This window comes from Diadema antillarum, unplaced genomic scaffold (assembly GCF_040938485.1).
Source record: "Diadema antillarum isolate AM-2024a unplaced genomic scaffold, OU_Dant_1.0 seq00000455_RagTag, whole genome shotgun sequence".
Lineage (NCBI taxonomy): Eukaryota > Metazoa > Echinodermata > Echinoidea > Diadematoida > Diadematidae > Diadema > Diadema antillarum.
The window spans coordinates 1,462,489-1,481,709 of record NW_027271427.1 but is presented as its reverse complement, the minus strand read 5'-3'; the positions used below and the strand labels follow the sequence as shown (position 1 = coordinate 1,481,709).

Genomic DNA, 19,221 nt, shown 5'->3' with positions numbered 1-19,221 from the left:
ATTCACAGAGAAAAGCATGAAATGATTACTTATGAAATCCATATAGTGTTTGCTATATTCCACATCCACCTGACAGCATGCCTGGTATGTGTCAACATTAATTGATAACGTCTGTAGATACAAAGCGATGAAATGGATGCCTGCCGAATAAACGTGTCAACTGGCGGACGTGGTCACTTGGTCTGTAAGCAAGTTCGCTCTTTGTATGAACATAATTTCAATCAATTGCTACGTTGGGCAAGCTTTTGCATTATGCCGCTCTAAAAACGAGTGTGGTTCCCTACCAATTGAGAAATGATAAAAAAAGAAATAAAGGGACAATTGTACCATTGTGCATGTGAGCTGATTATGAACTGGTTTATTGGTGTCGTTACTAACTTCCGAATTTAGTCCTGTCACTCAGAAAATATTATGATATATTGTCACCTCTCTTGTCTCTTATGTGTCAAAAAAAAAGTGCGAAGGAGACATATATGACAGGATTTCCGTTTACAGATATCATATCGCCGATAAGATAAATTATCATGGTTTGATGTGCTACAAATGCTCCAAGGCGATACTGGACGTCGGTGTTAGCTGCGAATGGATGTTTGGGAAAGTTACTCAGTTTTGCGATTGATAATTGACAAGTTAAGCTTTGAGATGTCTTATCAAACATCAGGTAATATCCAAGAATACTCTTTTTGTGCTTCAGTTCGTTTCGCATGATGTCCGTTAAGCAAACTTTGCCTTTTGATGTCTCTTACGCTCTGATCCGAAAGAAAAAAATGAAATAATGCTTGAATTGAGCAGGGAGGTGGGATTGAGCGATGCACAAACGAGAGCCCCATGCATAAATGATGCTTAATAGCTTGAAATTGATTTCCCCACTTTTATGAATTATGTACCAGCCAAAACTTTATGATATTGTTCTATATAACCATTTAGCCAAGATATGAATGAATAAATAAATAAATGATATAATGAGAAAGATCATACTTATCCGACAAAGTTTGATTTTTTGATGTAGTCATTTGTTGTTTTTAAATCAATCGTAGCGTTATGAAATTCAATATAGACGCATGCTCACCATTACTGTGGGGAAGTCAGGTTGCCATATTATGACCGGCTAGAAAAAGAAATTATGTCTAATCGGCTGGATACAAATCAATGCAAATGAAGAAGAAAAAATATTGAAAAACTGTACAGCAATGGATGCCCCTTACATCGAACGGCTATTTGTGTGGACACTGAGTTAAAGTTATGTGTCAGGATCATTCTGAGGGCGTCGAATTCACAACCGCAACTTACGGGGCAAAATAGAAATGAGCAGAAGGATCATTTTAATAACACGTTCTGGCGACTCCTGAAGTAGCAATTATTACTGGGGGAGAACCGATAGGTCGGTATAGTATGGAGTGTTTGGCGTCACATCGTTCCCTTACCAAAGTAATCTCAACCTCTCTCTCGTCTCTTCTCTTCTATGTTTTTTTTCTTCCTTACTTTCTCTCCCTCTCTCATCATCCCTCTCCCTTCTTCTCCCTCTCTCTCTTCTCCCGCCTTTCCTGCCTAAATTAATGCCACGGGTGAGCGCTGGCGTGATGAACTAGTCGGTCATTAACCTCCCTGCTTCTTCGTAGAAGCTGCCCGATTCGTTCGTTATTGATATAGCGGAGAATCAGAGCTGATGGCAGTGCACTGCTTTCTAACGTATCCGGATCATAACCCCCTCCTCCACCCCCCCCCCCCCCCGCACACACAGCTTTTCCCCTCCCTGCTTTCTGTGGGTTCGTCTACATTGTACGCTACAATAGTTGTGTCCTTATCAGGCCATTGAGCCATTTTGTGTGACATTTTGCTTAGATGTTTATGCAAATTCCAGGAAACATCAATTCACAATGATAATTAATACTCCCGATTCTTTTCTTCACGTCACCCGTCAACGGATCCATAGAGCGTCTTTCTCGGAACGTGATACCGGAGTTCATTACTGGAAAATGTGAAAATGTACTTTCATATCTGTAGGCTAAGTGAAACTAAGAGTAATTAAAAAAATAAGAAATCAGACAAAAGGGAGGATTGGTTTGAATTCCCCTCCTTCCTTACAATATCCGGACTTTCGATTACACAAAGTTAAACCTCACGGATGCTTTTCCTCATAAAATTCTAGTTCCATTTGGCTACTGGGTATCATGGAAATATATATCGTGGTGCGTGCAAGAAGAGAAGGATGGGGAGAGAGAGAGAGAGAAAAAAAAAATAATGGTTACATGTCGTCGTTGAGGGCGCGTATCTCTATTTCGTCTTCGTCCATGAAGTGGCTAGCGCGGAAACTGGGTTGGTACTGTGTAGGTTTACGCAAAGGACTGATACAAATGATTATGTACAACTATACTTCTTTGCAAAAACAATGGTAACTGATTTCATTTTAATTCATCTTGTCCACCTGATAGACAGGCACAATATCAAAACCATACAAAAATACAAAAATGTGGCAACTCGTCCGTATATAGGGATTATGCACAATTATACTCTTACAAATGCAGCAGCAATTTATCGTCTAAAAAAAAGAAAGTTTATATGATTAAAAAAAAAAAAGATATTCGACTATCCCCACTGAGAGCGAAGGATGATAATCAATGACCTATAATAACTAAAGGGGCAGATGAACACGTGATATAAAGGGAGTTAGCACTGATTCGGCACCATTTGGGAATGGGTCATGGGGACTGGGGTGAGCGGCAAGTCGCATCTTTATCTATTTCTGTAGGGTTTTTTTTTCCCCGCCCAAACAAAGATTTAGAGAGACGGGGGGGGGGGGGGCAGATAGACAGAGAGGAGGGTAGGAGAGAGAGGGAGAGAGAGGATTTAGGGAGTCCTTATTTTTGTTCTTTAAGATCCAGATTCGGTCAAGGGGTTATAGAAATTAATGATAATGAGCGTAATGGTATCAACTTTAATGATAAATGCTAGAAATATTTACTCGTATCTCTCTCTCTTTCTCTCTCTCTCTACAAAGCTTTACACAAATAGATCTACTCCCGCATAGAGCTCACGTGTTTAAATAGCTCCTTGCTACACGTGGGCGGTCGGCGGAATGGCAGACGAATGCAACACTTCTCCGAGACAAGGCCAAAGATTTGTGATTCGGGTCGACTGGGTTTGTTTGATTGAACCCTGTCTGCCAATCAGGTTATGTTGCCATAACTTCGACATGAATCAGTGACCCGGGGCGAAAGACATTCCAAAATATCCTGCCCTCATGGTTTAATAGTCACCCCCGGTATATTGCATGTTGCATACAAGTAGGCCTACCCTAAAATTTAGTTTCACGATTTACCTTTCTAATGACGAGTACGAAGGTATGTGTACATAATATTATCATGAATTTCATGAAACACACAGCACACACACACGCACGTACGCACGAACACACACGCATATATGTCAATGTATAGATAAGACTTTATACATACAAACATACACATAGGCCTATACACAGGTAAGTAGGCCGGACAAGCATAATTGTCATAGGAATTACGATCATATTCATGAATTGTTTTGTTATTGTAAGAGACGAAAGAGAGAGGGTGGGGGACAAAGAAAGAAGCACAGATGAAGAAAAGCTGGACTCTAGATAGTGGAAAGTGGATAGATAAAAAGAATACATCAACCGAATCAATACAATTCTGTAATTGCATAATTATAACCGTAAGGACTGCAAATACTCTGGGATGACGTCATACAGTTCATACACTAGAGTCTGTCATGAATTGACCGAGGTGTCCGTGTAAGCCCTTGTTCTTTTATTATTTTAATGTCTATGCTACCGATCGGATGTGATGACAATACGGCCATGAATGTTGGACGGATCTCCGCGCATACTGCCCTGTGGCGAAAGAACTTACAGGACGTATTTCATGTTTCATTTGCCGTAACTGAGTGTGTTATAACATTTTCCTCTTCCCATGAAAGAAAGAGAAGGTATACAGAGTTTATATTAATTGGGCCAACAGAGCAGAGAGCTTCATTTATCTAACCCCATCACGAGAAGAAAAAAAAATAATTACTGTCATTGTTTGCCTTGGTAAAGGAGCATGAATGGAGGTGATTAGGACGTGTAAGTTACTGGATTTTATACGCAACTAATATATTGCACGCGCCATCCTCCGGCTAGCGAGCGTAGTGTATCGAAGGTCATACACGCGCAGTGAAGATTAGTTTTTGCCAACCTAAGCGTGCTAATGTGACCTGGTTACTTCGAGCTGGGTTCAACGCCGCCCTACATCCAAATAGCAGACGGCTTTGTACGCCGTTTCTGCGATGTAGCCTCGCCGCGGTATACCATTATACAGACTGCTCGCACTCCGCTCGGTGTATATCTTTCTCTCATTCGCTCTACACTCTCCATCCGAGGCGCACGTACACGGAACATAATTGCCAGTGCATGTTCACGCAAGCGTACACTACCAAGGCTCGGCCTTCCAGCGAAAGCCACAATAGCTTTGCCCACAGTCCACCTAAAGTTCATGGCTCTGAATAGACGTCATTGAAATCCATTCTTCTCTCTGTGTGTGGACTTTGCTGCGTTCAAATATTTCCTCGATATTTCGCATAAACACCCAGAGCGTGCTGAAATAGGCAGAGAATCCACTAACGTGCGAGTCAACTAGAATCAGCTGGACTCGAGTTCGAAAGGAGTAGCGATCGCATAGCAAGGTTTCAAGCATTACCTTCCATTTGGGATATCTCAAGACTCAAATCCATTGCCCGATATTCCCTCAAAGTCCAGGAAAACTTGTCGGTCCAACAACCACCGGTTTTTCATCGATAATTGTCGATTAAAAACCTAGAGTTTGCACACTATTGGTCTATACACGGTAAGTGGAGAATTAATATGCCTTTTATCACCCGTAAATTTTGCACACATCGTTCTGTGGGCACAAATTGGAGTATCCGTCCCCCTTTTTTACTTTCGAATTTTGCTCACATCCTCCACATGAAAGTTCATGTAGAACCATAATATGATCATAAAACCACTTTCAACTGAATGCAATACAATGTTGAGATGAAAATGGCACATGAGTGATAGCACTGTGTCAACAAAAAAGAGGGGAAAAGTTTATCATCTATAGGAGGCATATTGTGTCGAAGTGAAGTCAACCAAAATGTCAAAGTCTCTCACTACAGATTTGATTCGTGTTCGAAGTACGGAGGTGATGTGTTTGAGGCAATCTCCTTATGATTAATATATGAATATACACGATAAAGCAAGTAAGGCTAACACCATTGCCTTCTTTAACCCTGTTGCGGATTATTATGTTCCTTGCTGTGATATGCGATGTATGCAATTTTTGTCATCAGTGTCATGTACTATACAAAGACTCATTACTCCTTCCACTACTTCTACTACTACTACTACTACTACTACTTGAATAATTCTGCTACTACTTCTACTTCTACTGCTACTGATCTACTACTACTAAGTACTACTTTCTACTACTACTGACTACTACTACTACTACTACTACTACTACTACTACTACTACTACTACTACTATACTACTGGTGCTACTACTTCTACTGTGCTACTACGTACTACTACAATACTACTACTAGTGCTATTCGACTATACCTCCACTACGTACTTCTTGATCTTCTTCTAGTATTTCTACCCTTTTCCCTGTATCACCAAACCATTGCTAATGCATTACCGACTCACTGGCGGCTATAGACAACACGGGAGAGGTTTGCTCTTTCATGTGGTAAACACAGAAAGCCACGAAGTTGGAAAGAGAGAATAATATGCATAAGACTATACAGCAGCTACCATGCGTGTGGACCATTATGCAAAATGTTTCTTAGCTTGTGTGACCAAGACATCTTTGCGTCTTTATTCAACAACATAAACATTTAGGTCTTCCTTGTCTTTGATATTCTTCTTTTCGACGTATGTATAGTTGTTCTCACACATATACCCATTTACTTCATCCATCCCCTGGCTCGTTTCTGCATCCGAAGAAGATGACAGTTTGATTATGCCAATAACTTTCCTCGTATGTTTTTTCCAGCTCTAGAAGCGATCGCGTTCCAAAGATTCATTTAAAAACTATCAACTTTGTACATAACCTCCTCTTATTTCTTTGTGGTTGAAAAAAAAATAGAGGGCAAAACAAAAACAGAACGAAGGTTACTGACTTCAGAAATCAAGGTTGCTCGTTACTTCGTATGTCCGTCACATTTTTGTTTTGTTTTGCGATGTCCTGTGTCGTTTTCTTTGTTTTGTTTAACTTTCATTCTTGGTAACATGAATTCGAAAATTTTACGTCCTTTGATATACAACATCATAACATGTAGGATAGGAAGGATACTATAGGTGGTATATTCAAAGACATTTGATCTATATCTCGCATTGTTTCCATCTTTATACATCTTAGTTTAAGGACACATTTTTGGCATCATTTGACATCGTAAATGTACCCATTAGTTTTATGCTAATGGTCCGGATATAGTGTATTGAGATTAGTAAGGAAATACATACAGATTCAGTTTAAGGGCACTTTATTAGCACGATTTATTAATTTATTTATTTTTATTTATCATGTGTTCTTTATACAGGGTAGTCTCTTCAGTACATAAAACTGCTTTACAAGAGAGCCCTGTATTACATAAAAATATTAAAATACAATTTACAATTTGAAACAAATTTTAAACAGTACAATATTACAATCTATAACAATATATTACATGAAATACAATGCAAAATACGACAAGTTAAAAAGGCGATCAAAGTATAAAACTGAATATGATATAAGTTGAATAAAATGTATAACAATGTAAAATTAGATTACGTCTTACATTCCGGATAACAGTATACATTTCCAGTATGAAAAAAAAAAATCTGAGCTGCATGCATGTTCTACGTGTTACCATGCAGCCAGTAATGTGATAATGTGCAAGTTTGAAGCTGTAAATTTTTTAGAGATGAAAATGAAGTTAAATGCTTCACAGCAGTTCAACTCTGTGAGTGACCGGATTTGTCAAAATCGGTATATCCCATGGACGATGCTATAGTGTTCGAATGAATCGCTCAGTAAACGGATCATTCTCATGTTGATAGTCGATCGTAGATCCCTTGCTCCTGGACAACATAATTTCCCATTATAATTTTGCTGGTGTGGATGTCATGCACTTGGTATCAACATAGCACATCAGGTAGGAAAATTTGACCATATTTTGAAATGTAGTTACGACAATTCTAAACAGTGTTGTACTTTTTCGCTTCAGTGTTTCTCAAGTTTGGAAAGTCATATCATCATATCGGTGATTTTTGTCTGTACTGCGCTGAGGATACTCAGTAACAGCCAGAATCTGGTACACATACACCACGGTATGTAATAAGGGGGTCAGAATACCTGATGATTGGCGATCCATGCAGTGCTGTGCTACATAAGGTTTCATTAGCTGGACACTCATTTCGTCCCTTTCTTCGGAGATTTACCGCGAGACGCCACTCGTGCGTCAGATAGACGGGTGTAAACTTTTCCTGAGTCACACAGAAGTCTTTGATTTCAGCCGCTTTGGACCATGGGTATACTACCATCATCTTGCTGTATAAAACAAGCACATCATGTGACAATGCACAGATGTAATAAAAAAGTGTGTGGAATATGTGCATATCTAATACGCTTATTTTGAAGCATGATACACTCTGTGTGTGATTTATTTGGATATCTAGCAGGAATGTATAAATGGTCACAGGGGTAATGACATCGGTCAGTAATGGCCAAGATATCAAGTGTAGAAACATGGGAATACATGAAGGGATCATACGTGCAAAATATGAAAGACCGAAACAGTGATATACAGAGTGGAGGAGTGGAGAGAGAGAGAGAGAGAGAGAGAGAGGAAAAAACACATACAGAGTCTTTGCCAATTTTACCATTCGTGGTCGACCGGATGAGAGTATTGTGTGGACGGGGTTTGACTGGCTGGATTGGTTTTATGGTTCTTCCAGCGTTTTTCTACCCTGCACTTTTCACTAGGTTCAAATTCGCTTCCGCTTTCTCTCAATTCTATTTAGCAATTATTCATTTTTTTCCCTATTCATTTTATCTTTTGTGAAAACCCACATAATCACCGCCACATCAACCAGCTAACAGCGAGGAGACCCCAACCGTGCCGGCAATCTACACCTTTGTGTGAAAGAGGGGTTTCCTACCATAGCTGGGACTGGGAGCGGGATTAGACATTGTAGCGTGATGGTTTAGGACATTGCATTGATCTTCAAGTTCAATGCATGTCATTTCTTTTTAAAGAACAAGAAGAATATGTACTTATTTCAATGCTGGTTTCTGGGCAATGATTCCTCCTTACTCGCTAGATCAATCACTGATGGCAATAATGCCGATTCGTCTGAACAATTCCGTCGATGAATTTTGGTATCTTCCCCATTTCTTCTCCGGTTTTAAGAAGATGGCACTCGCAGTGGCAATGCTATAAAAGAGACTCGAAATTGACAGTTCCATCGCTTAGTTGATGACCGATGATCTCTAGGCTCGCGTGACGCTCAGCTGAGATGGTCGCACGTCTTCTTGACCGTATCCTAATCAGTTAGAGGTAGATCGGAATTGTGATCGTTCAATATACGATCAAATCACTTGTCATCATCAAAATAATGATGGATGTAGCGTCCTCGGAAATAGAGCTTCGAGGGGTGACGAGTTAGATTGATGAGAGGGCCATATGGTTGTGTGTAAAACTGACAGGCAGGGTGGGGAGACTCACTATTTTGCCGACTCTTGAGTAGTCCAATGTGAGTGTTTTGATCCCGCTTGATTGTTGACGAATGTTTGCTGAAATATCCGTTCTCTTCTAGCTTCCAGTAGTAATCATACGAGACAAGTGTGTAATATAACACGGAAAGAATATCAATCTATTAGTTCACGTTGGATTGAGGTAGCACCACGCGTTTTAAATTTCAGTGCAACGATCCTTTTTTTCTTTCTGATTTGTATTGTTTACTTTTTTATTTCACGTTTTTCGTTAAAAAACCCCAACATAAAATGGCTGTGAAGATTGCTTTATCTGATTGTTATTCAGGCCTTGCAGGAAAATATCTTGGTGTCCTACCCAAGGTACTGGTACCATAGACAATATGTCTACCAATTGTTTGTTCACAGTGACTGAAGACTGTATTCCGCCCCTCCCCCCCCCCCCCCCCCAAAGAAAAACAGGGAAGTGATTGTCGACGCATAGCAACTGTATAAATTTGCAAAAATTGTACGCCTCGGCAGTCCCTTTTTTCTTTCAGAATCTATTCATTTCTTCCCTGTTAGTTAGCAGACATCTTGTTCGATGATTGTAGGCGTGTTTGTCATTAAATCAATCAGTAACAATCGCTTAACTGTAGCGAAGATTTCTCAAGTATTATAGATGACCTCATATAACAGGAGAACATGGTGGATATAACCGTTCTTTCCTATCTTAATGCTGCTCCAAAAACTCTCGAAATGTGGTGATAGGCAAACGTATGTCTCTTTATGTACAAAGCATATCTGCTTCTATACTTTTGAAATAGCTTATGCGTATTGCGTTGTGGCCTAGGTCGCTTTTTTATTGAGCCCAAAATGGAACCGCACTTCTTCCCTGAGAACCGCTTTGCAGGTTGATAATAGGCGCGCGTTTGAAGGGAGTGTGCTTGGCGTGTTTTTCATTTTCTCCCCCGAAGTATGCCAGCCTTTTTTGGGGGGATCAATTTTCATAATGACATAAAGTATGGTGTCCTTAAACACACACAACAAAAAGGCCCGGCATATGGTAAGGTTAACGTAATACCAAACAAACACAGTGACAATAATAGGTATTAATGCCTGTGTACTTTGCCGTTTGGAACCGACGAAGTCCTAATCATTTCCCTCACAAAGTTGGTCCCGATACCCCGCGACCACTTTCAAGCTAGTCGCCCACTGCGCAGACTCTGTTCCATATCTATGTTGTATCTCTTTTCGAAAACCGCGACGGCATTCAACGTTTGATCCATCGCATTATTCCGACTAAGATTCTGCCCACCGACAAAGACACAAAACTAGAGCAAAGCAAACAAAATCAACTGCCTTTGAGCCATCGGCCCCTTTGTGAAAAAAAAAGGAAAATTGATATGAAAGTTGAAACTTGCTACCACTAACAATTCAAAGCGAAGGGTATCGTAAAGTTTTTACCACTTCCGAAATGAGCACTAGGGCAAGAGCCAAATATGTTTATAACATAAGTGCCACTTCACCAAAAGTGAATTTAATTTGCCCATCGGGCAAGCGGTCAAGTGGGTTTGTGCTAGCACCGTGAAGGTGTTGAGGACCTATGGTGACAACAACAACAAAAAAATGAGAGAGAGAGAGAGAAAGAAAAATCTTCCTCTTCACATTATACTCTTCAGTATCTTGGTGGTGTAATATACTGTTCTGTGTTAGATATCTGTTGGAGAAAATCATTGCCAGAGACCTTTCATTTCTTTCCGTTGACTTGCATGTCAGTTGAATTCTGAATGTATGCTCGGGCATGACCAGACTTCTACAAGGTTATTTTGGCCATCGGACCGATAATAATTGTGGCATCATTTCGGTTGAACACCGACCTGAAGAGGGGAAAAAAGTTCCACTTTGGCATAACATTGTTGGATGATCGAAAAACACGTCATCTTGTCACGCGCTTTATGCAGGAAAAAAGTGTCCTTTTTCGCTCGTTTTTCACCGACACTTCGTGGGTTATTTCATGATATTAGTGTGGAGTTCGTGTGTCTCTTGAGTCCGTTGACCCAATAAGGCAGTTACTGTCACGTAAGACTGTGTGTGGTAGCCGTGGTAACCGGCCATTTGTTCTAGATTGTAATAGCATGAGCGATTCCTTCTCAAAGCCATAAAGTGAAGGTATTAGAGATAAAGAAAAAGAAAAGACCGACAACATTTCAATGGGCACCGATGATCTTCTCAATAGCCATCAAGACACAGAAAGTGATAATTGAACCACTATGCATGTCAGAGACTCAATATCTCACAAGTTGGTGTGTGTTGTATGTTATGAGAGGATTTATAACGCACCCTGAAGGTCAGAAGCGAAGAGTGACTTTCACGTCACCTCCCTGCTTTGTATAGGTGAATTCGTCACATATGAAGCAATGAAAACAATGGAAAGATTTAGATTTAGATTTAAATTGTAAGTTAGGTTTGATGATGAATTGTTAAATGGCTGCTAATACCAGCCATTTTAATGAAATAACGACAATTCATACCTCGTGATTATTTTTTTCTTTGGTCTCTGCAAAGCCAATCCTTATCCTGTTGCAGTTTTGTTTTTGATTACACCAACGGAAACCTCTTTGAAGGTTGCATCACACGAGTCGATGTTTTCAGAGAATGACATTCATGTCGTCAGCAGTGTCAACTTTTGGCTGACTGTATTCTACTTCATCAGAACTGTGTTTGCAAGATTTGCCTTCTCATCCTGCCGTTCTTAGTTTGAAGAAAGGATAAAGAACTAAAGATGTTGTAATACTCGGTATAGTGTTCATAGCAGATGTCCAGTAGTTCTGGTGAAATGTTGTGAATGAGAGACAGAATACATACTGATGATTATTTTTCGGAGTGACTTGCCATGGGTTGCTTTTTAAGGATGGGTTTTGCGCTTCATCCTTGAAGCGCCATGCCACGCCCTCCAGCCGACCGCCTTGACATGTTGCTATGGTGATGATTGGTATGGACACCTCGTGGCGCAATAGATGAGTCTTGATTGAAAACTCGATGAGAATACCATGTACATAGCACCCATCCTCCAACGACACTTCGCGTTGGATATCAGGAATACTAAGATGGGATCAAAGACAGGCATGCATGCTGCACCGTTGCATTCCACTTACTGAGAAAGCAATAATTGCTCTATTGACCTGAAGCACTTACGTTAGTGTCATATCAATAATATCCGCGATTAAATTATAAACAAATTGATGATGAGTTCCGGGACTGTATTATCTATAGCCGTAAATATGGGGAAACTTAAGCAAGTCTTCATTTTCGCTTCGGTCACGTGTTCAAGGAAATGTGTTGGTTTTTGTACTGGCATTGTGTTTCTCTCTTATGTCGTGTATCTCATCAATATCAAGCTTTGCAAAATTCTTTGCAGTTAGCTGTCATAATCAAGATCACAGACATTAGCTAGAGCAACAAAACGCATTAAATTTTGCCTTGTCAAACCTACATGGATCCTTATCCACATGTTTTCGTGTACAGGCATTTTTAGATGGTAGCGAGAATCGGCAACCACAGCTCTCTGCGTTTTAGGGTCTGAATTGTGGCGTCTAGTCACCTTTTCCAATTTGATTGATAAAAGTGACACAAGCGCTGTACTTTCGGACGAGAGCCAGTGTATACCAGCCTATTCAAGGAGCGAAGGGGAACGTACTTTACTGAGCGACGGGTGCTGGCTCGCCGCACGCGCACACATTAGCTGCGGATTAAAGGCTGAATGCTGGGGCCCAGACTAACCCAGTACGAACCGCTCTCTCTCCCTCTCTCTCCCCAAGCAAAGGTGTTCTCAACCTACATTCACCTTGGAAATGGGACTTGCTCTACTTCATTCAGACATAACTCTATTTACAATCATTTATTTCCCCAAAATGCCAAGTTCTCTGTAATTTTCGCCGTATGAACAGTATTACAACCATAAAGTCAGAAATTTCCAGTAATTTGTTGACGCTATCTATGGCCGTCTATTAGTCAGCTAAATAATCATAATCGTAAATTGTAATCAACTTCAAAGAAATGAAGAGGGTAACAAGCAGATTGTGATAACCTACCGTTTGTTACTCGATACAAGTTACAGTAATGGCTGCCTCAAATGCGCAGTTTCTATCTGGAAAAAAAAACACGGTGTAAATTATAAATGTTGAGGACGCTTTTACAACGAATTGACAATCACATGGAGCTACTAAGTATAAGATGTCTTTTATTATAGCTGATAGGTTAGACATGATGCGTTCAAATTTCATCTTTCCATTGCCCGATGAATCACTATCGAACATCCCCCACAGCTGCGCGTAGGTCCGATTCGGCCTTTAACACGGCGATTAGTTGGACGTACTTTTCTGTCTATTAGCTCAGCGGTGTTAACATATGTACAAAACGGCGTCTCCCTCTCTCTACGAGGCGTAAAAGGTCGACTGGACTTTTTCCACCCATGCTATTTATCAGTGTCCTGCGAGTGGGGTTCCCCAAGCGAGTTTAGGCCCGCTGTGATTGCCCCTGTTTTGGGCTCTTTTTTGACGCAAAAGAAGATGAGAGTTTAAAATCGTGTGAAATTAACGTGCCTATCATTACCGACACAGTTCAATGTAATTACAATACCAGGCTAGGTTCTTCATGTCGTAGCCAACAAACACACCAGCAAGAAGAAAACATAAGGTCAGAGCTGGCCGAGGATCGTTTTCACACCCTGCGATGATGAATGTTGATTGTCATCTTTTCCTAGATGTTTAAAACTTTGTTAAAACTTTAAAATTTGTGCCCGTTATGTTGTCAAACGACGAGCAGAATTTATGGTAATATAAACTTTCCAAAAAGAAAAGAAAACATTGGTGGGAATCTCAAACTACTGACGTCATTTGTGGTCTTTCGGGGAAGTAAGCAGTTGGGTCTGTAAATGTTAGAAAAAAAATGTCAGTATCAATCATACACGAACTGGCCAACTTCAAAGATCATCGTATATGTACATACCATATTTTTGTACCACCATCAGACCATTGATGTTATAGTTCACTGACACTGTAATAACTTGCTTTATGTTAAGTACAACAAAAGAAGGAAAATCTCAACTATATACATTTTGGGTTTTCACTCCTTGTTAGCTGAAACCTGAAGATCTTTTGGGAAAGATAAAATATGCCATATCGATGATTTAATCATGGTAATGTGAGCGCATTACAAAAATCCATGTACATGTAGTTATGTGGTTTTGTTGTTGTATTGTTGTTTATGTTTTCCAAACTCGTCATAACGAAAAGGCATTTGTCCTTTAACTATTCTCCAGACTGAGCAAGAATTCTAAAGTTTCGGCACAGCAAGTGGTGTGAATATAGTCGTCGGAAGAATGATTGTTCTCCAACCCCCCCCCCCTTCTCTCTCTCTCTCTCTCTCTCTCTCTCTCTCTCTCTCTCTCTTAATAAGAGGAAAAGGTCGTTTGGACTTTCGCCTGCGTGGCGCGCGGCGTGAAAGCTGGAGTGTGGTGCGGTCCCAGCGGTGAAGTCCTTCTCAGCCGTTCCCCCCGTGGGTTGGGGACTACCATTTCCGCAGGGGACGTTTGACACACGCTGATCCCCCCCCCCCCCCCACCCCCGATCAGGAAAAGCAAAATGCACGTTTCAATATAATCGTACAACGTGTAATTCGGCAGCCTTGTTCTTACTTTTTGCAACTGATCGACAAATTGCCCTACGTCGACGTAAATATGCACTGATTGATCAGTGTTATAGACTTAGTGTAGCAGCCATGATATTGATAAATCATAACGGGCATATTATATTCTCTGGGGATTCGAACCGACGATATTCTGATCACCGAACAGTAGTCGTATCCACTGGATCACCGAGCTTCGGTCCGACAGGCAGTACTGGTTCTGATGCTTATACCATGCAGCGACCAAACACTGATTAATTCACGGTTTATTTACGTCGATGAAAAGCGATTTTTTAATCAGTTGCGATGAAAAACAACGCGACGCAAAAATTCATTAATTTGTTCTTACTTTTGTCTGGCAAACACAAGTTTACAATTTTTGTTGACGATCGAAGAGGCACAATGACCATTCAGACTCACTGATTTAATACTCTTGGCCAACGACATCGTTATTTTATACATACAGTGACATCCCGAACAGCAGTTCGACATTTTATTATACATGCGCGGACTCAGTTTCTCATTTTTTTTCTTTTTATCGATTGTTTATATGCAATGACGAGGTTTTGTTAATGGTAACGGACATACGTACGTATAATCTCGATATCAATCCGGTACATGATCTGCGTATCATTTTGCCATATGGTGGCACTGTAGAACGGCTGTTTGGGCATACCTTGACACATGAAATTCCCAGTCGAACTAGGGAGTTAAAGCTCCTTGGTCAAACAGGGGTTAGTCGGACACTCCCCGTGACGTAATCATAGTCACGTGACGATGCCTGCGTTACGAACATACCATCTCGATGGTTGACGGAAATACGAATCAAGCTCGGATTGTTGTTACTATTTGTCAAGGAACTATTTTTGTGGCAATGTAAATGCTAGAGGAGAGTCAAAGACCCTACCTTCTTCACCGCAGCCGGAAACTTTTTAACTTTCGAATTGTTGTAACCAGCGACGTGACCTCACCTGTTGTAACATACTTGGCTAACACCACCACCATAATGCGTACCCAACGAATAATAGCAAATCTGTAGCGTACATATCTATCTATCTGTCTATCTATCTATCTATCTATCTTTCTATCTATCTATCTATCTATCTATCCATCTATCTATCTATCCATCTATCTATCTATCTATCTATCCATATATCTATCTATCTATCTCTCTCTCTATCTACCTATCTATCTATCTGTCTGTCTATCTGTCTCCATCCTTCTGTCTATCTCTATTTCTCTCTCTCTCTCGCACACTTCTTTAGACGACCATTATCCCCTTACCCACTCAGTGAACCGTGTACTTACTTAACAGGTTGACAATAGCTGCTCATGCACATTACTTCAGTATACCTATACTGCCTTCATCCTCTATGCATATCTCATCACCCATTGCCATTACACGATATCCACCAGCAGCTTTCGACTGGCGCGCAAATGAGTTTACATGGGTGTGTGTGTGTGTGTGTGAGTCTTGAACAATACGTTAACAGCTTAATGACTGAGATTTAGAATTGAATTAATTAACCGTGAACCTCCGGCATTGCCAGCGTAGCAACCAGGTAGAGGTCAATGCACTTTGCAAGAGCGAGTTAATTCTACTGTGATCCCACTGAATTGAGTCGAGGAGAGAAAGAGAAAGAAAGAGAGAGAGAATATGTGTGTATGTGTGTGTGCAATGTATATGTGAGTATATCCTCCACGATGAAAAAACAAAACATATACATCATAGTATTCATTGATATTTTTATTAGTTAATTCAAGGTGTGGAATAAACAACCATCAGACCTGCTGAACGGGGCTGCTTTGCGGCAAGCACGTTAGGGGTGAGAATTACTATTATCATACTGCTGTTACGTTTAATACATTACATTAGCTGCTCTGATTTAATATAGATAGCTGATCGACATAAGTTAACAATTACTTTTAATGGATATTCGTTTTTCTAAGTTTTCTTTTCACCATCTTTTTAAGGATTTTTTCATAGTAATTTCTGGAGGAAAATTTGTGTAACCTCAGTCAATCACATGTAAGGCGAAAATTCAAAATGTGATGAAATTGGTTCAAAAGGAACATATTTTTTGTTTGTTTTGTATTGTATTGGGGTTTTTTGCGACCGAGACGAGACAGCAGGTATAAGCTTTAAACCATTATCCAGTCGGCTTTATTAGAAGAGACAGTTTTCGTAAATTGGCAAGGGTAGTCTCCGTTTGATTTGAGGTATATTGATATATCTATCATGCTTCCATGTCACTCATGGAAAAGTGATGTTCTGTCTCAGAGTGCTTTTGTTTTTGCTGCTGAGGATTCTTGCTATGTGAACGTATCTTAGGATTATGTTCACCACCCCCCCCCCCCTCGATCTTAAGTTGAGATAATATCGTTACCGTATACTTTTAAATCCATGTCATAAATGCGTGCAATGCACCAACACTGTGTTAGCAAAACAACCACCAGGCGAATGTGTGTGTATGTGTGTTTTATGTGTTTGTGTGTACGTGTGTGTATGTTTGTACAGATGTATTTATGTGTCTGCGTATGTGACTGAATAGTACCCAGTTAACGACCTGTAAAACGGAACGTAATGTTATCTGGATAGTGGTTTGTGAATCACCTTGCCGACAAGGTCCCGGTTTTATCGTGACTATTCGATACGATTGTTTCAGGCCACGTCCCCAAGGTGCGCTGGCCTTCGCCGCTCCCCCGACATGTAGTCATGCGGCAAGTTTACCTGAACTTCACGAGGTTGTGCTCTCATGCATTTATTTATCAATCAATTGAGCTATTTACCGAGATAGTACATTGGAAAGAATTAGCCAGTGTTAAGACAAAAAGTGCAAATCAGGGGGTGACGATGTTGTTATGATTCTGTGCGTTCCCTCTCCCACACGATTCGATCCCTGCACTACGAACTATCGGAGAACAGTGCGCCTCTCGAAAGCTGATACAAGCTGTGCAGGCTTTTGTTATACCAAGAGTTTTCTTTTGCCACCCTAGGTTAGTTGTAACATTTACAAGCGTAGATTTCAACGTCATCAACACATTGCGGTAGACTTTACAATGTGAACTTATTATCTTCCTTGTCTCGTCTGCGTTGTCTATTTATACCGCTGACAATGTCCTGTTTCTACATACAAGGAGATGATACGTTCTTGAAGTTATGGCGCTCTCGCTTTCGAGTTGTCACGTAGGGCGATTTATCATGTATGAAACTATACGTACTGCGACACCGAAAGTTATATGATCCGCTCTCGTTTGTCTTTTTACGAGTGGTAATTAGGTCAAGAGTGTTATTTTTTGAAGATGACACTGTGTCACCCTGTCTCTGACGGAGATGCAACTCGTGGTAAGACGGCTCGATATGAGTGAGCATGAAACCAGGGTTGGTTGTCATGTTCGTTGGCAAAATAATCCACTCTTTCACATCTCACGTCTGATGGATTACTTTGGTCTTGTCTCATCTTAACTTGCCGTTGTTTTGAGTTGCGACAAATTCGAATTATGTCAACACTCCAACATTCATCAGTTGAAATTTGCATTCACCTAATTTAATCATACATTTTGAAATTGCCTAACCATGTGTTCATTTCAGTGGCCAAGTACAAAAATCCTGCAAACACATGTATTCACACTTCGTTGCTTTCTCCCTTTCTATCAACGTCTTTTCAGGTGTCTTGCATTTCCCATCTATGTCTATTTTGCCTTTCTCTATCTTTATCTTTCTCTTCCACTACACATTCTGCAATCCTTCTATCTGTCCTAAGAATCTATATATAATATTCCATATCTGTCCACGTATCTCTCTTACACGTTGTAAACCTTAAAGCGCATTAACTCTGGCAGCACACATCGTTGGCATCGTCAGTGAGAACAGCTCGCCAGAAAAGGAATTTCTGTCGGTATAAGAGTGGACTTCAATAAAAACACTTACGGAGATGAAATATTTACTTCATGGCTGAAAAGTTCATATCATCGCTTTGACGCTCGGCAATATCTGTGGGGAGAGCGAATCATGCACGTTCTCGTTTTGCCGATGTGTGAGATAAGCAAAATTCCCCGCCGTCTTGAAAGAAAGTGATAGAAGTAATGTTGGCGGAAAATAGGAAACGCGTGGTAAAGTGCAAATGAACTTTATTATTAAACCATCCTTTTCACACTCCGCGTCTCTCTCGCTCTCTCTTGTCTGCAATGTATTCCGTTTTCAGTTTCATTCCGTGAGTTCTGGTAGTTGACGAACATCTCAAGGGGGTGCTATCACCTTTGGAGACAGGCGAAGGCTCATTTGGATAGAAAATTGATCGATACTCTTTTGACTCCCTCGATGAGCAAGAGGAGGAGGAGCGCCAGCGCAGTACTGCTCTTATTGACCAGTCAGTGCTGGACATCAATGGACTACTGCTGAGTGTTTCAAGCTGTGTTGATATTTCAAGTATTAACTCATGAATCTAACCTTCATATTGAATGCTATTCTAAGGCCTCTGAGCAGGATATCGCCGTATTTTGTATGGACGAGTTCTTTCCTTGTCGGACTGTCCTTTTGTGTTCAAACGCCTGACCTCGGAAATCTATCCGTTTGCATTTGTCACCCAACGTGTCACTTTCTCCCCCATCTTTAGCTATCTTCTTGAATTAACCTATAGGTCATTCTGAGTGGAGAGGGTGCAGGTATTACTATAGCTCGTCGTGATGTCACAAGGGAAAAGAGAAACTGGCTTTTTTTTTTAGATATTAAAGTTTTCCTTCCAACTTTGACACTCCTTTTATCACCCAACCCCCATAGATACCAAGTGTGATGTCATAA

General features: G+C 40.5%; 1 protein-coding gene across 1 annotated transcript in view; it reads left to right on the top strand.

Annotated features, from left to right (window-relative positions):
• The first annotated feature begins 4,319 nt into the window (after positions 1-4,319).
• The window catches only part of LOC139732903 (uncharacterized), a 33,176-nt gene continuing 18,274 nt past the window's right edge, over positions 4,320-19,221 (top strand). The window contains exon 1 of the mRNA XM_071643740.1: positions 4,320-4,859. The gene's annotated coding sequence lies outside the window, so the exon portion shown is untranslated. The remainder of the gene's footprint in view (positions 4,860-19,221) is intronic.